Here is a 26,431-nt window from a genome sequence, read left to right on the forward strand (position 1 = left end):
TAGAGAAATATGTGGCTTGAATTTTACAGCCTTTTCTTATCATTAGTACTTTTCCTTTAAATCTCACATTTTCTTGGGTTCACAGAACAACAGCAAAGGCTGTCCTGCAGCTAATTTGAGGCCTGCCGATTCCCTGTGACTGCAAACAATCTGCAGCTTATTGGATAAAGTGTCTTCTTTGTATTTCAAAAATAGTCAGCACAAATCCAATTAAAAATGTTTCTTTTCTTTCAAATGTTATATTGTTCTGAGCATTTCTGTGTAAGCAGGGAACCCTGGATTACATTCCTCTCCAGGGGATCCTAAATGTTTATACAAATCACAGTAGGCAGCATTACAACACTTCCAACTTTTGCCACATGCACTTTGTCTAAACTCGAACTTGGTCAGAAATCTGTCACACTGCAAACTGTAAAAAAGAGAAATTAAAGGAAACTGTCTTATTTTTGTTTCTTTTGAGGATGTAATTCTATTAACAGTTCTGTACGTCTTTTCCCCATCAATTTAATTACAGATTAATTAATTCTTAGCAGTTTTCTAAAGCCCAGCAAAATATCATCTGACCCAAAACATTTCACAGCAGGGAAAAAAGACAAGTTAGATAAAGAGAAAATCCATCCTTTGAGAAAAAAAAATGCTGTTTAGAAGAACAGGCAAGGGTAGAAAAAAAGATCAGCTCTCCCTTTTCCTCAGCAAACACATGTCACTGCATCTCTTGCTCATTCCATTTCACTCCTTTCCATTTCTGCACATCATGGCCCAGACTAAGCATAACTACAAACTGGTGATGCAGTATCCAAGGACTTCTTATTTTATGCCTTTTCTTGAGGATATCAACATCAAAGTGGTTGAGATACAGCCATGGCCATGACTTTGCCATTGGTGTTGTTCCACATCATGGGTCTCTTTTCAAACAGGCACACAAAGCCTGAACAAGCTTGGAGGTGCAACCGAATGACTTAGTTTGTGTCTCAGGCTGAGGCAATGTGGTGAGAAATAATGGGGTCTACAGGCCCTGGCAAAGGTTACATTTATTGTTGTCCAAGATAATTTTGGGAAGGGCTTGAGTTCACACCCTTTTCTGTGAGCTTGTGTGTTGCTCCTACCAGGCAGGTTGTGACTGCCATCTGCTTACATTTATGTTTTTATAGGGCCTTTTATCACAGGGCTCCCAAAGCACTTTACACACTTACACCTTGATTCTCTGTTGTAACAGGAGGAGAGTTTAAATTAAAATAATGTGCAGGTCGTAATCTTGGAATTGGGCTTTAGAGCCTCCTTTTTCACCTCTCAAGTGGGGCTATTACAAAGCAGGTACAAATAGCCAGAGTCAGGCATTTCAAGCCACAGTATGAAAATCAGGATATTTCTGCAAATGGAGAATACAGAAAGACAGAAAAAAAGGAAGCTATGTTTCACATGCATTGATGATAAATCTCACTATGTAAAAGAGAAGCACATCTATGCCTTTGATAACTGTGCAGATGGATAACACTCCACTTGCCATGAAGAAAAGGAAGCACAACTCAAAAAAGCACTTATCTCCTTGTCCTTACATACAATTATTGGTGGATGACTACTGCAGGTAACAGGAAAGCCCAAAGAAAGGAGAAGTCTTCTTTCACCAAAAGAGCTGCCCCACTTCAGGGAGGGGGAGCTGTTGTTCTCAGCTATTGCAGAAGGTCACAGTGGCAGGCCAGGAAAGGCACAAGATATGACCTGTCCTTCCTTTACCCACAGCAGACATAAGTGACATTGTTGTGCTGGCCGCCTGGGGAAGGGGACAGAAGCTGAAGCAGCGCAGAAAACTGAATTCAGGAAGCGCAGGAGCAGAGAACAGGAGTTCATTTTTGGAAGTGCTTTCACAGGGTTAGCAAGTTAATTAGTTGCACAGCACGACCCCAACCACCATGCCATAAAGCTTTTTTTATTAAATCTGCTTATTTTTGGACCCTCTGTTGCTAATTCAACTGCCACTGGCCAGGCCAATCAGAGAGAGCACGCTGCTCCTCCGGGCACAGGTGGACACCCACAGCTGATACTTGCACCTGAGCCAGCCACCTCAGGCTCCTTTCCTGATAATGCAGAGAGAGGTTTTCCTTGGGGAAACACTTTCTCTCTTCCTGGAACTGATGGAGAAAATAGGACAAATTATTTGTACCCAACAAGTGTTTGTTTCATTCCACCCTGAAGTCAGAAGAAAGGACATTTCTCACACCCTCCACCCTGCACAACAGGCCAGTGAATCTCCTCTTGCAGAGCACTTTAATTTTTTTTTTTAATCAACACAAACACATAAAAATAAAAATAAAAATAACAAAAAAACAGATGTGAAAATTAAAGCTGGTTACCTACAACTGGGTCTTCAAGACATACATATATTAGCTCATCACTAAGAAGGATAAGTTACCAGTTTACACGGTGGCATGCTAACTTGACTTCCCAGATCAAAGCACCTGATCCAGAAGGTAAGACTGAAAAGGCAAAAAAAGACATGAGAACAGGAGGTGAGCAGGCATGGGGTAAAGAACCAGGAGAGGCAAGGAGAGCAGTGGAAAAATAGTATCAGAGACTGAAAGAAATAAGCAGAAGCTGCAACATTATAGACCTGCTTCATTCCTGAACTCTCCTCTTTCCTCTCCAAGTCTCTTCCCCATCCACCCCGACCCTCACTTCTCTGCCGTGGCTCACTTTGTGCATCTATTGCAGCTGAACTCATTCCTTCACCTGCACAGTCATTTCCACCCACAGAAAATTCCTCCACACATCAGCCTGGGGTGCATTCTGGAGTAAAGGTGGGGCTGAAATAGTTCCTGCTGACACCCTGCTCTTGCAGACAAATAACTCGGCACTCACTGGAGCTGGGACTGGAGTCCAAGTCCTCTGGCAGTTTTATGAAACTCTAGCTGTTCCTCGCCTCTGCTTTTCAAAAAGCACATGAAATGAAATGGCTTGTTCCGGGGCAAATGACACAATGGTGCTAAACGGCATGATTTGTTTGTTTGTTTCATCCCAGGAGGGGAGGAGGAGGGAAGGAATGTATATTTGATCTAATCCAAACCAATTTTTTTGTAGCTGTTGTTTCTGCTAAACTCTAGGAAAAAAAAAAAATTCAACGGTTAGAACTGCCCTACACAAAAGAAGTTTGGGGGAAAAAGAGAGATACTAGACTTCATTTTTCTCTCAAAACTCATTTGACCCTCTGACACCTCAGCCTGGGAGGAACTCGCTTACGAAACCCAGCGTTCAGAAATAAATTTTAAAAACAGCCCAAGCTGCCCCACATTCAGGAGAAAAGCTGTTTATTTACTCTGCCTTCTCTTGCAGTGCCTGTATGCTTGTGTCAGAGCATGCTCTGAATTGCCCACTGACCTACATTCCCTGGGACACGAAGCTGTGCCTTCCTGCTCCAGGGCTCGGCAGCACCCCTTGCCCTGGCCCTGCCCTCCCTCTCCAGCATTGCACCAGCTCTTCCAGCAACACTCTGCATAAGTGGATAATGTCTCAGGCCACCGAAGCATGCTTTTAAATGGATAGCCAGCCAAGTGTATATTAATTAAACTTAAAAGTTCTATTTATTGCCAAACACAGGGGGATTACACAGACAACAAGTGGTGGAAAGTACTCCAAAATGTTCTCACCCCTTTAATTACTATGCTATAGTTAGCCCAGCGAGCTGATGCATAATCAGCGCTGCTCTACGCACTGTTTACAGCAAGCACTCGGGAGAAACACACTTACTTCATGGCCTCTCTGAGCAGCTGCCACATTTGGAGGGGCAGGAGGGACACAGAAGGCACCAAAGGGGCTTTTTCTCTATCTCCTCCTCCCACAGCTGCTCTTTTCCAGCACCCTGCTGTGCTCCCTGGTCCCAGCGGGGTTGTGCCACCAGCCCATGACGCCCTCAGCAGTGCTTCCAGTCCATCACACCAAATCTCCCAAAGTGCCCAATGTGTACCTCTCCCAGAGCTGCCATCATGGAAGTTAATTACCATTAACTTTTTGCTGCTGCCTGATTTTAGAGCTGGGCATCTTAGAAGTTTGAATTTATTTTATGCCTTCATGTTTCATGTGCCTACAGCTCATGCATTTCACAGGTGAGCTGAGCAGCGAAGTGAAGAAGCCAGGAAGATTTGGACCCCCAAGAGACTGATCCTGTTCCTCTGAGTCTATCACAGGGACCAACCACTTGAATTCAGAGAGATCTGGCAATGTGATTCTATTCCGTTCCTCTAAGGGCAGCTTGCAAGCCCTCACAAAAATATATCTTCTTTATAAAACTGAAGATGAAAAAATCAGCAAAATATGGTAAAAAATTAATAGCCCAGCTTGAAAAAGCCCTGCTCTCACTAACACATACCACTACACAGAGTTAATAGCACTGACCTCTGTGCTCCTCTGTTCCCCTATCTCCCAGCAGTGCCTCACAAGCTGTAGCATATTGCTGTCTGCTACTCAACTTGGCTGCCTTCAGCACTGGCAGCTCATTTTCCTTCCCTGAATCCTCAACTCCTCAGTTCATTTCCAGGTGTTTACATTGAAATAGCATGAAAAAGAAGACACATGCACCTATTAGCAAGCCAGCAAAACCCTTTCATCCTCTTGCATTTTCACAGCTGATTGCAATCGAAACAGCAACATGCATTTTTCACAAGACCCTGGGTCTGTGTTTCAAAAGTCGTATCTACTCCCAACCGTACACATTTCCCCATCCAGACAACCTGAACAATACAAGGAATAGGTAAATATTAAAGTCATGGTAAGCATGGGAAACAGCTGAGTAAATCACATTACAGCATCACAATGTCTGCCACTACTACCACCCTTCTCACAAGCAGTCTGAGGCACATTTGGTACCTACACTCATATAGCTAGCAGCTCTTTGGATAGTCAACTTTCACCAAAACAGTCTGACTTCATCTTCCAGGACCTCAGAGTCTCTCTCACAAGGTCCAGAAAGCTGCTCTTCTACAAGGTAGAGTGGGGTGAAGGTGTAATCCTTCCCCAGCTTCAAACCTTGGGCTTCTCTGTATGATAAAGTCTCTCTGACTGGCTGAAAACATCACCTGGGGAATTGTCTGCAAGCCTAGAGCTACCAGAGCAAAGAGCACTTTGGCCAGTGTTTCTTATCAGCCATACTACCTGTCATGCTCTATCTCCAAAAGCTCTGATGCTCAGACTGAGACCAGGATGTCTAAGGATTTCAGGATTAATCTAGAAAGGAGGGACTCTGCAGCTTTCCCATTCCACAAACAGACTAACACCAAAGCCTTTCGAAGAGAAGCTGGTCAGAAATTTTCTGATCAGAAAATCGAAATTCATTCCTTCCCAAACTGTTGCTGCTTTCCCAAACACAGCAGACATCTCAGCTGTCTGAGAACCTCACTCGAGGCTTTGGAGGTGAGGCTTGGGATTTGGGACACCTGTTCAGCACTCAGGGTCTCCTTCCCTGCTGAACTGCCCTGGAGCCAGGAGTCTTGGGAACTGCCAGCAAAGTTTACTGTCAAGGCTGCATTCCACTGTCCTCTCTGTTCCACTGAGCAGGTATAGATCCTGCAGAGCTGCTGGAAATTTCTTCAGTCTTTCTTTCCTTTGCTTCCTTTAATATACCTCACATTCCAAAACAACAGCATTTCTTTCAAACTGAAATTCAAATTTTTAGGCAGCTCTGCAGTTAGTGCCTATATTGACAATCTCTGGACCAAAATACACTTCCAAATTACTTTGAGACGTATTAAAAGCACCATAAGATTAATAGCTGGCAGATCAGCAAACTGAACAACCCCAAATTACACTGAAGTTTGTGTGTGTGTATGCATGCATGTGCATGTACTGCCCCACGAACTGACAGAAAATGTTCCCTGTCATAGGACAAGCATTGCCTAAGTGGGATTAAGGTGCCGAAACACTTTGTGTCTGCATCTGGCACAGCTTTTGCTGGACAGATGACGCACATTCATTCTGCTCTTAATTGCTAAGTCTTTTGAAGACTTATTCTTATGCTGTTCTATCTTTCTATAATGGGTGAAAAATTTAATTTCCTCGTATATGGCAGTGTGTTTCCATATATCCTGCTGCCAGGTGTTGCTGTGAACCAGTCCCTCCTGCTCTGAATCTTGACTGTGTTTCACAGGCTTGTTAGCACTGTGTCATGGAGGCATTTTCAAATGCAGGAAGAAAGGCAGTTTGCCCTTTTTTTGGAGACCAGAAAACACAAGTGCTGCCCAAAGAGTTGCTATACATGTGAGTGGTGATGTACTAGATGTATTTGCTTGTCTCAGGGTTGTCTGCGATGAGAGTGGTGGTAAAGGTGGATGTTACCAGCCTCAGGGTGAGAAGACACAGATTGGCCCAGAAGAGCTTCTTCAGATATTTAGAAAGAGGTTTTACCCCCTGGGCAGTATGCCTGGCCACCGCTCCAAAGACACCAGAGCAGCTCTTTATACCACGTGAAAGCCTTCTCCCAGGCACAGTCCAGGACCTGCAGACCCCCAGAGCTGAGCTCAGCCCTTCAGTCCATCACTGTGGACTTACTCAGCCATATGCACATGGCCTTTAGGTCTGAAGCCCTCCTGTTCCAGCAACCACTGCTCCTGCTAGTGTCTGGTTCCAACAAATTCCCATTCCCTGACTTTTGTGCCACTTTCCACATTACTGCATCAGCAATGGCACTGCAACCAGTTCCTTGCAGAGCCAACCCCAGATCCTGGATGTTCTTTCTGTTCCTCAGGCCATTATAGAAGTGTCACCTACTGGACACTGAGTAGGGCAACTCATGGGTCACACGGCACCCAGTGATGCTCCCGAAGTTTCTGTGTGAGTGATGGGCACTCTGCAATGCAAATAAATAAAAATTCTTGTGTAAATATAACACACAGTGATGCTGCCACTGATTTGCGCATAAAATAGCAAACACACAGCTCGGGTTTTTTGTAAGACTGAGGTGTGGCTTGAGATACAAGTTAAGTAGGGTTTTATTTCTGGCTTCACCCCTAGGACCAATGTTCACTGATATTGATATTTAAAGAAGTGCTTTCTTCAGCATGGCTACAATCCAGAGTGTGTGGTGTGGTGGTCTTTTTTTTCCTATGCTGGCTTCAAGCAAGCTGTGGGTGTCTAGGTGGGTGGGTTGAGTGACATATTAGTGAGGAAGCTGCCTCCCCTTTCAGAGCTACATGGAGAAGTCAGAAAGGCATCGTTTTAGAAAGTGACAGGCAGATCAGGTTGGACTATTGCTGATGAAAAAGGGTTTAAATCCATCAAGAATCTTGAATTTGGAACTGCACTGCTACAGAGAACAGGGTGTAGTGAACTTCACTAACCTCTATAAATATTATCTGTCGTTTAATTTCAGATTTGCTCCTCGAAAAGCCTTTCAAAATGCACGCTGCCTCCTTTCAGCTCCTGGCATCTAATCAAACTAGCTATCTAACAACAAGGAGAAGAGGAAGTCTGTCCTTTGCCTCCATTTAGAAGTGAAAGAATCCCCCTTCTCTCCTGCCCACCCCCTTCCCCCCACCCCCCCACTGACTCTGAAGGTCTTCCAATTATCTCCTTTACCTGCTGCATTAAAAAGTAAAACATATGAGTTGCCAGAGACACAGAGTCTGAGGACAAGCCACTGTGGCAAAGCCATGACATTAGAACAGATGGAAAACTTCTCAGGAACAAAATGTGCACAAAAAAATGGGTTCTGGCTTTGAAGTGTATATTCACGGTGGGTGCTTTCATGTCTTTTGAAAAGCCCTAGCTCAAATATGACCTACTTAGGCAACATTCTTATTTATGTCTCCAACTAAGGAGCAGTATATTTAGCAAATGAGAGGAAATCATCCCCCTGTCATGTTTATAGATTGGAGCAAACTTTGCTGTTTAATTCTTCAACAGATTTGTCTCCATAAAAGTGGATGTAATTTAAACACTGTTAAAAAATCAATAAATTCCAGAAACTTGGGATAAATGGAATCATAATTTCAAATATATATATATATATTATATATGTACAGACATACATACAGAGAAATAAAGAGAGAATATTTATTCAGTAGATTGCAGTTAAACCATATTTATTTAACTGGTTCAAGAGTAATGGATAAGGCTGAGCAAAGGTGGAGAGCAAATCGTAAGACTTTGCCATTTGAATTGATGCTAAATGCTAACTATTCTGTAAGATAATAAGAAAAATTCTTAACTCTTCAGAGTTAGACTCTAGTAGAGAGTCTAGGTAGATAGACTAGGTAGTCTTACCTGAACCAAAATGAGAGGAGATTAAAATATAGTTTGCAAGATTTTTAAATTCAAGAAATTGAAGTTGAAAGGCATTTCAGAAGGACACTTAGTTCATCTCTCAAAGGCAAGATAAATAAGACCTACGTTGTTCTGGACTATAATCTGTCTAACCCCCAAGGATGGACATTTGGTAAGCTTCCAAGCAAGCTATTTCCTCTTTTCGCAATTATCACTAGGAGAAGGATCTTGCTGGCATCTAAGCCATGTCTCTCACTGAGGTTACAGCCCATTACCCCTTGTCCCAGAAGACAAAGAGTATAGATTATTTTTTTCTGCTTTTTAGTAACCTTTCAAGATTTATCATGTTCCTTCTTTCTTCTTTTGATTTGGCAACTCCAGTTTGTTCAGTCTTCTCTCACAGATCATGTTCCTCATCGGTCAAAAGTCTGTCACCCTATTGACTCACATCTCACTTATTCCCTCTTCTATGATCCACTCCTCTTCTATGATCCAACCCAGAGCCTTCTCTTCAAGAAGTCACCTACTCTCAATGCATTAATGCTGTTCAGTGTTCCTACCTCAACAGAGGAGAGCCTTGCAGCTGTCCATGCCCCATTTTGTACAGGCCACCCATCCAACTTCTCCAGGTTACTTTACATTCTGAACCCATTCTCCACCTGTCCCACAGCCCATCCCAGCCTGCAAAGCAAACAATAACCTCTTCTTTCCACCATTGCTCTGCATCACACTCTGTCCCAGCACAAATCCCAAAGCTACCCACTCAAAATCCCCTAGCAGTTTCACAGGTAACCACTGGGAACTGGTCTCTGACTACAGCTTGCTGGATACCTGTGTACTGACCTCAGAGGACAGTTTCTTCTCATCCTGGTTTTGCCATGTTGCTTCTGACTGTGTCTTGTAAAACAGTATGAAAACCTTCTCAAAATCAAAACACCTGACAACCACTGTTTTTACCAACCAACAAGGTCTGTTGCTGTGTCTCAGAAGGAAAAGAGATTGGTTTCAGGTGATTTACTCCTGACAAATACATGCCAGCTGTCCTGCTCACATCCTTGCTCCCTTCAAGGGGTTTATGATCCGTTGTTTGATTGTTTATTCCATGTATTGGCAGATATACAACTTGACTACAAATCCCCAGGTTCAGCTGTTTCTCCTTGCTATGGATAGACACTATCTCTGCCGTTCTTCTGTTCTCTAGAACATCTCCTGTCCTCCACGAATTCTTGGGATTAATACTAAACTTTATGGTACAGTTCTCTTGTTCTCTACACCCAAGGTTGAATTTCATAAGACCTGATACATTAAAAAACCATTTTGTTTATTTCAGTATTTTCTAATCCCATTTTTCTCTACAGTAGCCTGAACTATTTTCCTGTAGTCACTGGCTTTATTATCTCTTCAATCATAGCTGAGCTTCTTAAGAAACACTGATTCAGAATCTGATAACATAATTTATTTCTGATAATACTATTCACTTTGGGGGAACGACCTAGTCTTTCACAACCTTTTTAGGCCAAATATTTTAGAAGTTCTCATGTTGTTTCTTAGCTACCTGATGCTCAAAGGCCCACCTAATCTCCTAAACAGAAAGGAATGCTTAGTATCTTAAAAGAACAAGCCCTACTTTGTATCTCAAGACCACTGTGACTCTTCCTGATCAAAGCTGATCTGAAAATACCATTGGAATATTTACATTGTCACTGTTCCAGCTGAACGCAGAAGGGCCCTGGTGTGCAGAAATGGAAGTAGATCATCAAACCCCTGTAAAACCCAGTCCACATTTTCAGTGAGAACTCTGAACGTTTCTTCTGCAACCCAACAGTTTGGCCTACCTTAAACTCTGCTTAATTCTCACACCTTGCCCTCCCAAGTCATAACATCATATTTATACTTGTCTCTTTAATACTTGTTTAGAGAACACTTACAAATCCACTGATGAAATTTAAAAACCCAAAAGACACGCTCTCCCTTAAAATGGATTAAAACCGTGTCAGCTCCCTTGAAGTTAATGAATGAATACTATTCCTTAGAGCTGTTTTTATTCCTTCTAATATCCTAAATGATGCTGAATCAGAAAGGGTGAAGTAACTGAAATCCAGATATGTTAGTTTCTGCTCCATTAGGAAAAGGAAAAATCAATTTGACAAAACATAAAAGAAGAAAATCAATAGGAAAAGAAATTTTATTTTCAGTTGAAAACTAAGAATACATTACAAACAATGGTGAGTGAAAATTATTCATTGATTTGTATAACACCTTTTACAAGCCCAAAAAGTGCTCCAAAGAGTTATAGATTATTTAAAACTAAGGATCACTTACCACCAAAATGCATCTATCTCTAGAGTGGAATGCAGCTGCTACAAAATTGCAATAGCAAACAAAACACCACAGCTTTAGGGCACAAATGCTTTATCTGAAGATGCATCAAGGGAAGTTGAAAATGCAGAATGGAATTATCCAGGCTGGAATATGACCACACTGCAACTATATCGATTTCAGTTTAAGCTTAAACTCACAGAAGATAGGCCCATCAGCCCATTAAACAAACTTTGGCTCACAAAGTCCCTAAAACGCTCTGGGGTAATGTGGCAGAGGACGGGTTTGGCCTACTCCTCCTGCTGTTTCCCTGATCACTGCCAGCAAGCTGATGGCACTAGGCTGATGGCCCTTAGGTGTGAAGTGACCCTCAGCAGCAGGGCAGCCACCTCTGGCAGCAGGGCAGGTGGTGCAGGAGGCAGTCTTGTGTGTTCTCTGGCATGAATCACCATGCTCACCAGAGCTTATCTAAATCCTCCACGTTAAGCACACATTAAGTTGTTTCAGGATATGGGCCACATTTATAGCACTGTCATTAGTAATAAGGGCTCACGCTGCATAAAATTGCACAAAGTACCTTTTGTACCTCAAGATGTACTTAGCAAGCAAACTCCTAGGGGCAGGGAATGTGCAGTCTTCTGTTTCTCTAAAGCACCTTAATCAATTATGGCAATATAAAATGATTTATAACAATCTATTAAAAATACAACTCAAATGACTTATCACTCCTGGGGTCCTGGGAATACACTGTAGGAATTGCCATTTAATTGTAAATCAAATCTAGCGGTCAGTACCTCCCGTTTTAGAGAAAGATGAAAACTATTGATACACCTCACCAATTGCAAGTGCAGCGTGTCTTGGATGATACAATCTTGGGTCATCACCCAGTATGTGACTGGGGGGAAGCAGAAATGTACAATAAAGCAGCAGACATTTCTGCTCCCTACAGTCTGTAACCCAGTCAGTTCTTCCACTGATCAGGAAGTTGCCATAAGCCCAAGAGCTGCTGCAGGGCAGGCAGGCAGGCACACTTAAAACACTTGCCATCACTGCCATGGCAGTTTCTTTCTCCCTCAGCTTTCTCTGGAAAAGCTTCTTGGGAAGATGAAAATCCAAAATAGCAGCAAGACAGAATAAACAGCTTGCCTAAAAGGCCACAAGCTGGGCTGGAAAGAGATTCACAAAGCATCTTGCACCCACAGTCCTAGGTGAACTGCATTGCACAGGATGACCCAGAGCCCTGAGGACAGCTGAAGCTATTCATGGGGTAGAAAGACAGCACCTGTTTCATCCCACCCAGTTCAACAATTCAAGTCTACCTGTTCTTGTCCTAAAACCAAGAAAATGTAATAAGAAAATCTCAGTTTAGAAACCTGACCCCTCTCTTCTCATTTTCAGAATAGCCAAGAACTGGTACAGAAGCCCGCACCAGTATCAGAATCAAAATAGACATTGGGTGCATCACAGGTACGCACCATATCTGATAAAATACTCCTAATTCTGACCATCAGCAGACAGGGACGGAAACTGTTTGCACCCTGGAACTGTCTGTTTTTGATAAAGCGTGTTGACAAAGCTGTACTCATAGGAGCACGCAGGCCAGAAACTATTTGGCCAATAAACTCCATCCTCTGCTTTTATGGACAATGGCATCTGGCAGCTCTTTTCATAAGCTGGTAAATCTGTACCTTGAAGACAACGTCAGAGCAGATGAGGGAGGTTAACCCCTGTGTGAGTGATCACACAGCACAGGCTAGAAATCCACAACACACAGCTAATCAGAGACGTCCTCACCTGATAAAACTAGCCAAGAATACGATACTTTAGAAAAATGTATTTAATTTTAATGTCATATTGAATAGATAGATAAATCTGCATATAAGAAATAGCAGAAGCTGTAGGAATGCTCATTTTCTTCTTTGCTTTCACACTTTCTACCAACCCTCAGCTTCATCTCTTCCACTGCTCTGTCCCCCAGTTAATAAGCTTTGTTCCTGTGGTTAGGAGAACTCTTAATATAATTACATTCTTAAGGAAGATTCAAACATAAAAGCCACTTCTAGAATAGAATATTTTTCTTGCATCATAAAATCATTAATGCATTGATTCCTATGGGTCTCCCTGCCCAATTCCCTAGCGATTAGCACAACATCAGTGCCAGGTGATGATCTATCCCTACTTGGATTTCCACAAAGGATTTCTTTGTAGATACTCTAGCACCAATATGGCTTACCCTGTACCTTTTTCACAGTAAGGTCATTCTATCTTCTAAATAGCTATTTTTTTTCAGAGAGCTTTGCCTCTTGAGAAAATGTTCTTTGGTTATATTTGGCTAAAGCTGGCCAACCAGCTCAAAAGTCACTGAGAAGACAGCTACACACCTCACCTCACCCACAGTGCAACACAGAAGCCTCATTTTCTAAGGAAATGAGGCTAAAAAGCAAACAGTGAACTCAGAATCTTCTGGTGTCTCACTCCCTGTGAATCTAACATTTATCTTTGTTATAACCTTCTTCTGACAGGAATTGCCTTTATCTGTATTTTGTAAAGCTTTGAGCATATTGCCAGCACTTTAATAGTAAAATATCACAGAGAGCCATATATCTGAATATTATTATGCAGAAAATATGTGCATGTTCACACAGACAGCAGATATATAAAAATACTGAATATGTAATTTAAGGCCGTATTTGTGTTTGAGTATGTAGGTCAAACACAGGGCAAAGTTTTTTCTATTACACACAAAACCTACATGCACACTGGACCAAAAGAAAGCACATAAAAACCCCTTTAATTCTGGATGCTAAAAGGTGCAAGTTCTAACTAGCGTTTGGAAGGGTGATTTCCCCAGGGAACCCCAGGTGTTCTGGGCACATGCCAAACCATTATTGCTGAGCACTGGGGTTGAGGTTCACCTCACCTAACCTTGGCCATCTGTCTCCCTGTAGAGACTCGGGCACCTCCAGAGGGTGATACCTGGGAGGATGGAATGAATCAACCTGCCTGAGTCTCACTACTGACTACAGGGGCGGCCCAGACTACTCACTCAGATAAACTGTAATTTTTGAATAACTATGGTTAGGTGAGATGGATGCCAAACTTGGTGAGTATTAGCCTGCAAAACCAAGTGAGTGGGAAGATTCCACATCACAGCTGGATGAGAATAAGAAAGAGCAAACCATAAACCCTGAATTCTCAGGGTCTACACGGAAGCAAGAACTGGTTTATAATACCCAGAAACTTTTGCAACTACATGAAGAGGTTTTTCATAAGAAACAAACAAATATTGCTAAGGCAACTAACATTAGCATTTTGAATATATTTTTTGACAATGAAACTTTGAAGTATTCTCCCCACAGGTACTGGAAAATGGTGACCACTGTCAGTAAATGGCAGAGGGGCAATTTCTACTTTGGTTCTGATTTGGATAACTTCCCTTTAGTCACCACAAAAATCAGAATGAATATCTAGAACCCAAACAAATCCATACTACCTGCACTGGACTTGGCAGCAGCAGACTCTAAGTGCTCTATCTTCCCCGTATTTCCAGCAGAAAGGGTAGTACACATGACCCACTGGGTAGTGGGTTTAAAAACGGCTAGTCATCCCCTCATTTCTGCAGTTCAATTTGTTGGCTTTAGAGTAATTCTATTGGTTCAAAGTTCTACTTCCCATTAGTGCTATCAACCATGAGATATTGTTAGCGGGGGATTTTGTGCTCTTTTTTTCTACCTTTACTGGCTGGAACACAGCTTATCCCCATGTCCATTAAATATACATTTGAACAGCATTTCCACCTGCACTTTGTCACCTCAGCTTCTCAAGGGGTGTACCTCCACTTGGCTCCGAGCTCAAGGGCGCCCTTGATATCAGTCTGAGAGTGCCAACAGGCATGCTAATGCCCATTTGAAATAGCTTTTCCTTTGCCTCAGATGTTTTCATGCACTCAACAAATAAAAAGTCTTCTTCACTCCATCTGCAGTGCTGTAGGACGGCCTCACCTCATTCTGTCAGTGAGCTACAGTTGCTTTCAGGCACCTTCTAGACTTCACTTTCCTTCCTGGAGTGTGTCGTGTGTCCCCTCTACTTTAGGATCCAAGTTAGCAAAAGGCTCTGAGTGTATTGATCTAAGCTTACCTTCTTGAAGGTGCTCACCCCACTGCTGTTAATATTGTATTTATTTTCAAAATGTCCACATTCCCTGGGAAATTAGAAACACCCTGTAATAACGAGCTGCTTCTGAATGTGAAAGAACTCAAATTGCAAAGAGGGAACAAAAAGTGAATTTTCTGCAAATAAAACTTTGGCAGTAAAGTTAATTTGTTCCTCTGCTGTCAGTAAGAGGTGTCTATATGGGTCACTGAAGAGGTTCTTTACTGGGAATAAGTTAAATTCAGCATCTACCATCTTGTCCTGTGGGTGAAGCATGCTATCTCAAATACGCAATACAGCCCAAACCGGGTGTCATCTTTTTTAAACTTTCTTTTTTTGTGAATCACTTCCAAGTCTTGGGGGTAGGACATCACGACAGCCAGTTCCTCAACAAAGAACTGACATGAGAACAAAAGCTATTCCTGAAGAGTTCTCAAAATAAAAGTGAGACAGATGAGTGAGGATAAGTTGCATGGGTGCTTCATCAAATAAGAACATGGTCAGGAAAGAAGTATCAGAAAATATAAATTCATTAAAGATTAGCTGGCTCACAGAAGTGTCAGTTCTGCAGGAATATGTTTTAGAAAAAAACACAAGAAGGCTCCAACACTGTGAATACATCAGGTTTGGACACCTTTAGAGATAACAGTGTCAGTGTTTCATCTGAGAATTATTTTCCATTTTTAATATATTTGTATATTTTATATTTTAGTACAGTATTGGATAGCAAAACCAGCACAGTTGATTCAGAGTGAATCCTTCCTAGAACCTTCCTCTGTGAGAAGGAATTCCAGACTTTTGTTCTAAATTGAACCTAAGGTAAATTTCAAAATCTTGAAATAATTTAGAAAATTTTCATTCATACTGATTGCCCAACACTGTTTCAACCTCAACCCTTTGTCAATAGCCAAGTCAAATTTTGGGAGAAAATGCTAGTGTCCTTTTGAAAAATGATTCCTGCTTGGATTCCCTTTCCAATGGCATCTGGTGGGGGCTGCTTTGCCATAAATCTAGACCAAAAGCTGCTAAGCAGTTGTCCTAAAAAAACCTACAAATAGTTAAGTAGCTGGCCATATTCTGGACCCTGGGCAATATTTTTCCATCTAATTATTTCTGCTATTGTCATTAGCTCCAGCACTCTCACTATTTATTACCATAGGTATTTCGAGACTCATAAAAATGTGCTCTTACTCAAGGCTTAAGCAACACATGAAATAAATCAGCAGCACTGAACACTGGCTGACACTGGATGAAACCTGGCTGGGAACAGCTGGATTGCTCTCTTGACTAAATATTTACAAAAGCCATGATTATATCACTGAGTGACACCGTGTGAATATAACAATTTATCAATCACCATGTTTAACTGAAATCCCTGCAGGAGGGGATGGCGTTCTCACTTAACAATAAGTATCTACTGTATGCTAATTAAGTCGCTTATTTTGCAGCTATGCTTACTTCAGGGATATTTGGGCATTTTAGCTACCCATTTCCTCAGCACTGCTTACCTCAGAGGCAGAGAAAACACAGAGTTCAGCAGGGCTGTCACCTACATTGGTACCCATCCAGTAACACCACTGGAATTGCATGGGGCATACGCCAGAGCAGGGGGAAGGACAGACCAATGCACAGAATTTATTGTGTTTTCCATGCTCCTGCCATGGGCTGCAAGTACCACAGCAGTTTCCCTGCCACCCCCCTGGCTGCCACAGGACCTGCTTCCACCAGCACCAACCACTTTGGTCTGCTGCCTTTGCACATCCTCTCCCAAGCAGGCGTGGAGTTTCCCTGCCATACCCCTGGCAGTGCTCACAGCACTGGCTACCAGCTTTGTGTCCAAGCAAAAATGGCAATGTCCCTAGGAAAGGTTCCAATTTTGTCACCCCATATTTACCAGGTTAGGCAAAACTGAGGGTTTGTTCACCCTAAAACTGCCTGAAGTTTCACCTCATAATGCAGGGCTCTCCAACAACAAACCCACCTCCCTGACAGCACCAACACAAGTCTGTCTGGAGAGAGCGTGCAGGACAACCTGCCCCACTGCCAGCAGGGACCTGGCGGCTCTCTTTCCATCAGAGCTGGTTAGCACTGGCTGGGTAACCTCCTGAAAGGCCTCTGAATACAAGGCTACCTGCTGCAAGGAGAGAAGGGCTGGGACATGAAGAGCTCTGCCAAAGTGTGACATTGCCAGGGAACATAAGGATCAGGTTCATACAGATGGGAGAAGCAAGTGGACTTGCTCAGAGGGGACAAGGTTCCCATGAAGATAAAGCCAGCATGCCACACTGATATAAAATATGTCTTTGGGCACTAGAAACCACTACCACATGGCATGAGCTTTTTGTGAAATCTTCCACCTTCTGCGTCATGCCAGATTAACTCTCTTGTACCAGCAATGGCATGAGCAGCTCAGCTACTGTCCTGCCTCCTTCAGATTACAGGTTTTACTCCAAAGCAAGAGAAAACACAAACATCCTATTTGCCAGTCCCACTGCACAGACTCTTTAGAAAGTTTTTCTTCAAAATGTCACACAGGTATATGAATAGCACAGACTGTTTGTGTGGATCTCAGGTTAACATTCAAAAGGAACAGGTAGCATCCATGGCTCACCTTTGCAAACTGCTTTTAAACCTTGTCTTTCTTTCCAGGAATCATTGTTCAAAAAGAAGAAAAAGTTTGGGGTGATGAAGTCTGCTCCCTTGAGAGCCTGAGAAGAAAGTTTCCTTCATATGGATCTTAGACACAGATTTTATTCCCGTTCTCTACATGTTGAGAGTCTGCATAATAATTGTATTTCAGTCTTTGGAGCCCATCTGCCACTAAAGGGGAAATTTCACCTTCTTCTTTCTACCTACAGAGAGGTTTATAAATCAGTAAGCACACAGACATGGGAGCACAGGACTTCGTTGCCCTTCCAGGAGCCCTTAATGGCTCAGACAATCACAGCAAGTGCTCTTTTCAGAAAACCAGGGAGGGAGGAGAGAAGTTACGATAAATTTAGTTTTCTTTTGAAGTTAATAACCTCCTACAAAGGCTTTTGGTAAAACACAGACACCTTAACATTTTTTTCCCTTTCAAACAATTTCTTCCTCTATTTTTCCCTCAGATGGTAAAATCTGAGGAAATCTATCTCTTCAGAAGTAACTGCTTTGTGTGAATGACATCAGCAGACCACGAGGTTACCACTGGTAAGTTGGCACCCTGAGGGGAATGAAATGAAATCTCTTATCAGCCTACTTGCTCCTCTTCTTTTCAACATTTGGTATCTTTTGTAATATGCAAAGCAAAGGAAATGTTTTGCTCCCCTTGATTTTTTTCACCTTTCTTTTTTCCCTCAGGAGAAGGAACAATACATTTGACTGGTTTCTCCAAGGTCTCAGCTGTAGCTTCAGGTTTGTTGGGTACCTCAGTCAGAAGTGAATGATTTATACTCCCTCCTCTTTCTGCCTCACATCAGCCCTTCTCTCACCCACCACTGGGTTCTCTTGAGACTTGTTTCAGGCAGTTTGAAAATCCATGGTCTTCCCAGGGAAAGAAGACCTCCACAAATGTGGATAACAATGTTAACTTTTACAAACCCTTCCACCACAGCAATGGTTTTGCTGTGACTTCAAAACCATGGCAGATATAATCTATTATCAATTTCCCAGTGTGGCTATCCTGTTGTAACTCTCCTTCTTCTGGCTTCTTTCAGTTCAGAAGGTTTCAGAAGCAGAAAGTGTTGGGTGGAAGGGAGATGATGAGGGGGAGAAAATGGGTGAATGTATGGGAAAGTGGCTACAGCATGAGAAGATTCCCTTCCCCATACACAGGATTTTCAACAGGTGGAGCCAGGATGGCAACTACCCACAAAAACAGGGAACAAATCTGAAAGATGAAAGCTCCAAGGTAAGGTTCCAAGAGAGAGTGACTCGGGCTTGTTGCAGGAGGACATCTGAAATAATGAACCTATCACAGTGCACAACCATTAGCCCCAGGAGAGGAGATGGGAGGTGGAGACTTTCTGCACATGTTTTTAATAAGTCTCATGGATCCACTAATCACACATTATGCAAAGAACAGTTTAATCTTTCTTAAACTAAGCTTAGAAACAAAGATGTTGAATCACTGCAGGATCCCAAGTCTGGAGTACAGCAGGGGAGCCTGGATGTCATCAGGAGGATTGCTCATATACTGTTACATGCAGCTTCCCAGAAGGTGAGGGAATATGTGGAAGCAGTGAGACAATGCTAGCCCAGGCTGGGGTGGAGGAGAACTTAAAAAAACCTGCATGGGAAGATTTAGGTTAAGGAGCCAAACTATACACACAGTTCTTTATTGTTTTTACAAACAACATGCTTTAACAAACTGTGTTTAAAAAAAAAAAAAAAGTGTATTTTCCTTTTTTAATAAAATAAGAAGATAAATGCTATTTTCTTTTTGGAGAAGCTATTTCTGAGTCACTACACCCACCTGACACGACACTTGCAGAGCAAAGATGCCTGTACCCCCATGCACACTCTGAGAATACCCAGAGGTTCGTGCCAGGGAGAGGCACAGAAAGCCAGGTTTAGGAGCCATCAGTCAGTGAAGGACAAGAAAAGGTGTCAGCCACCTTGTAAGTGTGACAAGGAGAGGAAAGTAGGCTGAGAGGCGAATGGGTAACTTCAGCACATGACAGAGACATGATAGAAAGGCACGAGGGATGAGACAGTGTAGATACTGTTTTTTGAAGGATGACACAATTTAAAACAAAGTAAGTTTGGTCAAATGTTTATCATAGTCTCTCCAGGAACCTCCACTGTTCCTGTTTATTAATTTTAATGATATGGTATCTGCAGTTCCTAGTCAGAACCAAGGCTCCCCTGTCTCATGCATCACAAGAGGATGAGGCCCTGCCATGCACACCACACAGAGAAGGAAGATAAATAGTGCACTAAGAATAGGCCAGCAGGATAAAACTATTCACATGACTTTTGAAGCCTTAGAGAGTCCTAATTTTTTTTTTTTTTTTTTTTTTTTGCAGGAAATTATTCTGTGCCAAAAGACTTGTCTTCATTCCAAACAAAGCTAAATACCACATCTGAAATTTCCCAAGCAGAAAAACCCCAACAACCACTACAATGTTGGTTACAAATATAACATCAAACCAGTACATCTCAAATGGATTTCTGAAGAGTATAAATTTAATTAATCCATGCATCCTAGCTTGCCTGAGCAGTTCTGTGTACACACGTAGACACATCTGCAGTTTTCAAAAACGTAAATAGGCATCTGCACCTGTCTCTCCATTTTGTTGCAGCTCTGTCCTCTTTATGTTTCCCCAAGAAATCATGTTTTCACGCACAAAAAAATACTCCTCTCCCAGCAGCCCACCTTGAGGCTGTGAAGAAAGTTATGGATGCAACAGGAATGAAGCCAGCACTGTTCCAGAAAAATGTGAGAGAGGGACGTTGGACATACTCTTAAAACCTGGAGCGTGCACTGCTCACAAGCACAGACTGCCAGCCTGCCCAGGCTCCCTCTGTACTCATTGGAGAGTGAGAGATCCCTTCAGAGAGGGATTCATCCCTTCCTACTTGGATGCCTGAGGCACACAGGATGAATCACCTGTGAAGGGGTTCTCTCTCTGCAGAGTCCTCCAGCCACAGCAGAGGTGTCTCAGACCACCCATCGATTTGATGCCTGCTACAAGCCAAATGAGAAGAATCCCTCCCAAAACACTTTCAAAGCAGTGTCAGTGTCACCTCAGGATGTCCCAGCTCAGCCCTCTATTTCACCATGTGCTGTGTCTTTCTGCCTTGTTAGTTTATATCATCTGGTAAAGAAGAGATTAATTAACATCACTGGGAAGTGCAGTGCCTCTAGTGAAAAGCTATGCCTGTGCGAAAACTACCGTCCACTTTGAATTTTTGAGATTTTTATTTCGATTATTGTATCACCAAGAAGTCATATTCTACCCCAAAACACATCTCCACTGTTTAAACCTACAAGGCAACTTCCTTGTTTTAACTCCAAAGTTGTTCCCAACCTGTGGAGCTTTGAGTGTAGCTTCACCATTTATTACTATATATCAAGCACAAGAAAATGTTCCTGGTAAGAGGTAAAATCATTCCCGTTTTTCTCCTATCCTTCACCATAAGTCTGTCACACATAAGGAAATGCTGGCAAGGAACCTGGATTACTGTATTTCTTCATAGAGATATAAGCTTCTAGGAATACATTAAATAACCCAACTTAATTTTACAAGTGCTGACCATAGTCTTTGGTATTTTCCACTTCAGGGACCATCAAGTTTCCCCTAGTCCAGTAAAATAATTTTTTTAAATCTTTGTGAATGCCAAAGGATTAAAGGATGAATTCAGAGATTTAGAGGCAGGTAACTGTTGTGGGTACAGCACCAGAAAGCCTGTCTTTCACAGTGAGCCCTGCCAGTGAGCTGCTCTGTGGCCTTGAACAAATCACTTCACCTCTCTTGTACTTCTGCTTTCTTGTAAATATTTTTGTCTGCTTAAGTGTGTGGTTTCTGGGGCAACTCCTGCGTGTTTACAGAGTGCCTGCCACTACAGGAACCCAGCATCAAACAGAATGACACCATAGTACAAAAATAAGGACAGAAATTCAGGAAGTACAGGGATTTGAAAGGAAATGTCTACAATGTTTTGTTAAAGCCTCTGATGCTATTGGGGTCTCCAGATCTGCAGGCTTTGAAGGTATAGCAATTTTTTAAAAGACTAAGTGCCTGTCGTAGATCATAACCAAGAAAAAATGTAGTCATCTATGTTTCTATGACTGGCCTCTATTCTGCTTGGCTTGGTTATATTTAATACCTGTGGAGCAGGTAATTTTAATAAATAAAAAGAGAGAGAAAGAGAGAAAGTGTCAGCATGAGACTAGGTATGAAGTTATTGAGAACAGGAGTGTAAATGTGTCAAGGAAATCCCCAGTGATCCAAAAGGGAATGCAAGTAGCTTTGCAAGCAGCAGAAGCTAGCTGGAAAAATTGTACAGGGGTCTTAGCTTTGCAGAAAGATTTTCATTTTTCAAACTGTAAATCAAACTAAATTAAATCAAAACTATATTTCTATAGCATCTTTCATACTGGGCTCCCAAGGCACTTCACACCGAAGGCCAAGCCACTGAAGCGTTTATGAAGCAGCAGGTCAGAAGAGACCTGAGACAAGCTGGGAGGCAGCAGCACCAGGAGATGGCACTGGCTGAGAGGTCCCTGCACCACAGAGCCAGGCTCAGCACTCCCACAGAAGGAGAAAAGCCAGGAAACATCACAGTGCACAGACCCATAGGTGAGGTGTGGGGCACTGGTAAGCCACATGAGAGCTCTCAGGGCCTTTTGAAAGGCAGAGACAACACAAGAACTGCCCAACTGCTCCACAAGCACCAAGCGAGAAAGGAAAGGCAATTTGTGCCTCCTCTGCTCCTATCCAAAGGGTCCAGCAAAGGCAATTCGTGCCTCCTCTGTTCTTTATCCAGAGTCTAGCACTGGTGCAACAAAAGGATGCCCTAAAAATCCACCAGTGTACACAGCTCAGTGACTGCAGCCAGAGCTCCTGGGCAGCAGCCAGGTTTTGGGGCACAGTCTCCCTAGGCTGCCCACCTCTACAGTCCACTTAGGAGCAGGAGCAAACAGCCCAGCCCCACCCTGGCATTTCTGCAGACAGCAGGCTGACCTGTCCCCTCAGCCACACTCAGACATGTGGCCATCCCCTGGACCAGGCAGGATGGAAATACAGCACCACCCAGGCAGCAAAACCTTCAGGGGCCACAAAACAGCTTTCTTTGCACCAAGGTTAGAAACAAAAAGGCTGCTGGGTGCAAAAGCTGCAAAAGAACTGAAATCCTTTCACCAGTAACTCTAGGCAGGCTCACCTTTCTAAGGTAAATTTCATCTCTGCTAATCCTATCAGTTAATATTGAAATCAAATACAATATGGTATTTGATATGACAGTCTCCTTCTTATGAAGTCAGCTGCAGCATTTTTTATTTGCATATGATTTAATTACATTTTCATTCCAGGTCTTCCATTCTGTGCATGGTGGGTAAAAGCACATGAATTCTGTATGACTATGATGGTAGGAGAGATTATGAAACTTAGAATAATGCTGCAATGTTAGGAAATATGGAAGAGAAATATTGCTGCTTTAGGAATGAGGTTTCAGGAGGATGGGTGAAGTGAATAAGAATACAGTGCAATTTCTGACAGATACAGAGCAACATTTCAGCAGTCAGTCCACATAATTTTTAAGATAGCCAGAGCCTTTTTTTGTAAGATACACCACCTGGTTTACAGGTTTTAGCTAAACCAATACTTGAGGAGAAAAAGCTCAAAAAGTGAAGAACAGCAGGTCACCTCAGTTCCAGGCAAAATGCAGCTATGGCATTGCCAGGCTTACTCTCCCTTGTATCCAAGGGGTGGGTGGTGGGTTTGGGGGTACCTCTGCCCTGGATTCTCCAGCATGTGTTTGCTCTGTAATGCTTCTGCTCCCAGATTAACAAGGAGCATTGGAAATCACAAAAATTTTCCACATAGCCAGAATGGAAAACACAACATTCACAATAAAAGGAAACAGACGAGCAAATTGTTGGATGCTGTGCATCAGTGACCATTATTTATGGTCACTGGTAGTGAAAACCAGTAAGACCTCTCAGAGCCAAACTCTTGCTTGTTAGCTGAAGGCACACGCACAGCATTCAAGTGCAAATACCCCCAGTCACCTGTAAACAGTAGCACATAATGCAGAATTACTCCCCCTCTGTCACACCAATTGTAGCCATCAAGTGTGAGCTTGAAGGAACAGCTGCGAGAAAGTGGTGATAAGGAGAAGCCCCCAGGTGTTTTGCACATATGAGGAAGGATTTGTGCAGACTGGGGATACAAAATAGATTCCCAGTCCTCAAATCCTGACATGAAGTGTTAGGGGTAAACTACATTTTTATGTTAAAAAAAGAAAAAAAAATCTGAACTTGTTTTATGACACACATGTTACTCATTTGTCTGTCTACCACATCAGAAAATGTTAAGGGAAGGAAAATGCCACGTTCTTATGTATCCAATTGATACAGTGGAAAGGGCAATACTAAACATTTATGTATTTTAAGTGCTGAAGATTTTTTCTTGTTTCTGGATTTTGTTCCTAGCCAAGTTCATAATTTCACAGTATTTTCTGTCTTAGTTTACCCATCAGTAGGCTCGGTATAATAATAGAGCTGCTTCTTAATTCAGAGTTCACATTTTCACTGTGAGCTGAGACAAATAGAAAGTGCTTTATGAATACAAAATATTGATTTTTTTTTTTCTATCAGTTTGCACAAGGTCTAGAAGTTCATACAGTAGTTAACATGTTCCTTGGACACAGCACAAACTTCCTTCTTTTCTGTAGCAAGAGGACATTCAGAAAGAGACTTGGAGGCAAAATCAATTCAAACAGGGCTGCCTGCCCACGAAGAACTGTGATAAAAAGCCAATTTTGGTTATTTTAGCATTAAAATGTTTCGGTCATAATAATCCTTGATTTACTGGTTATTGGACAGCACCTGTTAGATAGTATGGCACAACTAAGTTTTCTGTCTTTCTATTAGGTTACAATCATAAGGAATATTTGAGTTTAATATCTTAGTTGAAAAGTAGGTAAACTCATAATATGATCACCCAAGTATTTACACTTGAAAACAACTTTCGTTCAGACCAGAGTGTAAAATTATTTGAAGTCAGTACTCCACTGTGCAAAACTCTCAGTGTTAATGTTTCACTAGTTCCTGGTGAATTTCCTCTAATGTTGAAATTGTAAATACATGGAAACAGGAAAGCAAGCAATCGTTTTCTCTGGATTAGCCAATTCTGCAATGCATGTGAAGGTCTAAAAAGTTCAGGACCAAAACTGGAAAAATTTGCTGCATCCACCAAGGAGAAGGAAAGAAATTACTAAGAAGGATTTCAATTAATGATGTAGATAAAATATGTGAATGGAAGGTTTGTAAGCGGCAAGTAGTTCTCTTCCCTGGAACAAAACTCACAGACTTGTATTTTTTCAACATCAGATCTGTTTTTCTTGTCATTTTGAACACTTCACATTCCTTCCTGGAGTTATAATTTTAGTCTTCTGTAGAGACAACATCAAGAAACTCCTCTTTTCATGCACACAGGCAGTTCAACTGAGATATATTTACCAAGCAGATATGTGCTAAACATAGGTAAGGCAGAACAATCCTCTAATGCAAACACACACACAGAGACACAGATTTGTTTGAATACAAAAGGTGGAAGAAATACTGATTTTACACAGTAAGTTAATAGTCTGAACAGTTCATGTTCATTAATACTGGTGAGCTAGTTTTGGACCATAACAGGAGGTAGAATGATTGTAAAGGGAGAAGTAACTACTTTAAATATTAGGAGAAGTGACTTTTCAGCAGCACAAGAGGGTCAGACAAGTCCACCACAGTCCTTACATGCAGATTTGCATGGTTGATGCCCATGCTCCAGGAGGCTTCACAGCTCTTGCTACCCAAACCAGCCAGAGAAAACCTACAACTGTTTCAAAGGCAGATAAAGTCTCACATGTGTGGACAACAAGATCAGCAAGCTACATACTTATGCTTCATGAATAAACCACTGTAAATAATAAAGTGACCTCCACTGTGTAATTATCTCAATCACTTTTTCGTGCAAGGGTTTTACCAGATGGAAGCAAATCAGAGGAACTGGATTTTCCCATAGATACTTTAGTCTTATAGGAAGGAATGATTAGTCCCATCTTTCCCCTTCCATGCTTCTCACACCCCAGGACAGCTCTAGTTTTTACTCTACTGTTGTAGAGGGATACAAGTACTTCTTGTAATTCAATCATCAAGCTTAAGACTGCTTCCCAAGGCTAAATGGAAGCCAAATCTCAAAGCTGCATGCATCCTATGGCCTACTGGGATCTAAATACAACTAATTTCTGCTGGCTGAACTGTAATAATGAAGATTTTGAGTGCTCAGTGATAAAATTGGGGAGGCCGTATTTAAGGCAATGGAAGTTATACCATGTGCAAAATTCTATTCCCCAGACCGAGATGAAAATGCTGTTGTTGAATGTTGCACGGATAAGACAGAAGAAGAGTATAATTTATGCATTATAATTGAAATCAAGGAAGCATTTCCTGCTAATGCTGTCATGCCTGCTTTGCAAGGCTAACCCTAATGACCAACAATTGTACTTTTTAATACAATTTCCGAAGCAAGTGGTGGCTAGGGAATAGTCCCATTGGAACACACACCACACATGCCTCCCCTACATTTCTTCACGCACAATTCACAGATGATTGCTTTGCAAGACTGTGAATGCACGACTTACTCATTCTGGAGGAGTGAAGAGTCCCATAAAAGCATTTACTAATAGACTCTTTGGCAGGAAAATCCACCTCTGTGCTGTTCCAAGCCACTCTAAACTTTTCTTAATCACCTAATGAACAGTGGATTCCCTTTCACTGTTGGGAATGGACAGGCAGATTCAGAAAAAAATAAGGACCAATCCAAACCACTGTCCACAAACGTGGCTGGACTGTTTTTCAGGACAAAGTAAAAACCCTGTGTCCTTCTAGTTTAAACAAGAAGCAGAGAAAAATGAACAATTTATTTGTTTTTCTGGGAAAGCAAAAGCCATATTAAGAAATGCCCTATGAAATCCATAATGTCAAGATTTTCAGCTAGGTTTACAGGTGCTTTAGCTCAAG

This window comes from Onychostruthus taczanowskii, unplaced genomic scaffold (assembly GCF_017590055.1).
Source record: "Onychostruthus taczanowskii isolate IOZ18803 unplaced genomic scaffold, ASM1759005v1 scaffold8, whole genome shotgun sequence".
Taxonomy (NCBI): domain Eukaryota; kingdom Metazoa; phylum Chordata; class Aves; order Passeriformes; family Passeridae; genus Onychostruthus; species Onychostruthus taczanowskii.